We start from the raw sequence: 1,152 nt of genomic DNA, 5'->3' as shown, positions 1-1,152 counted from the left end.
ATTTTTCTACTCCGTGTGCTGCATACAGCCCTGTGTTTCTTGACAGAAGTAAAGTCATAGGGTACTAAATGGAAGAAGTTATGGTAATCAAGACCTGTCCAAGTTAGTATCAACATTTTAAAAATTTGATGATTATAAAATAAGTTCAAATTGACTTCTCTCAAGAACATGTACATTGGGTCAAACTAAGTTAAGTCTCCCAGGTAGAAATCATCAGGGACCTGTTATAATAAATAGATAAGGATAACTGTAACTAGCATGTCATCTCTGTATGTATAAATTGTGTTTTAAAGATATTGGGAGAAAGTTTGCTCTCTTACAGAATTTAAATATTGCTGTCTGCCATCCTGTTTACACTGTTAATTTGCTTTCCAAATCCTTTTAGCCAGATAAAACAAGGTAAACTTCAGAACAGGCCCTGTACAAATTATCACCGATTCTAAATTAATGAGCTTTTTACTTTATCTGAGTCGAGGAAAGACTAAACAAATGTGCTGGAGTCATAGATTTTATTTCCATTTGAAGGACTGTATTCCCCTTTTAGCACTATTTCCTCTCAGGAAATCCAAGAGGTCCACCAGTTTAAAAAGTTCAATGTTTCAGGCCCACCCTGACTTTCTTTCTTGCACCTCCTGCCTTTCTTTGTTCTATCTAGTAGGTGACTAAGCCTCGCTTACTGATTTAATATAAATTTTCCATTTCCAAATTTACATACAACATCATCAAATGCTAATGTAATTGTGTGTGAGGTCTTTTTTTCTCTACAATTGTGTAGTGAGAGAAAAACTCTTGTCAGTGGGTGTGGCATCCTGCATAGTTTAACTGGAATAGCAATGGTTTATTGTGCCCCCATCCCATCATCTAGCCCCCTTGGAGCCAACTAAATCCCATTCATATACAATTCTTTGCCCACATTAATGCTAGGACTTTGGACTCACTCTTCCCAATTCCAGTACTTTATAATGGAGAACACAAGATCCAGACAGATCTTGCTTTGATTCTAGCTCTGAACCTTTAGGCACATTACCTTCTTTCATTAGACTTAATTTCCACATGTGTAAAATTAGTGTATCTGATGTGATTAAAATCTCTTTAAAATTTTCAAAATGTTTTACTTCCACTTGGCTAAATTTTTGTCTGAGTAGTATTCTT

The sequence above is a fragment of the Pteropus vampyrus genome, unplaced genomic scaffold (genome assembly GCF_000151845.1).
Source record: "Pteropus vampyrus isolate Shadow unplaced genomic scaffold, Pvam_2.0 Scaffold61, whole genome shotgun sequence".
Lineage (NCBI taxonomy): Eukaryota > Metazoa > Chordata > Mammalia > Chiroptera > Pteropodidae > Pteropus > Pteropus vampyrus.
The sequence above is the reverse complement of the archived record's forward strand: the minus strand, read 5'-3'. Positions refer to the sequence as shown.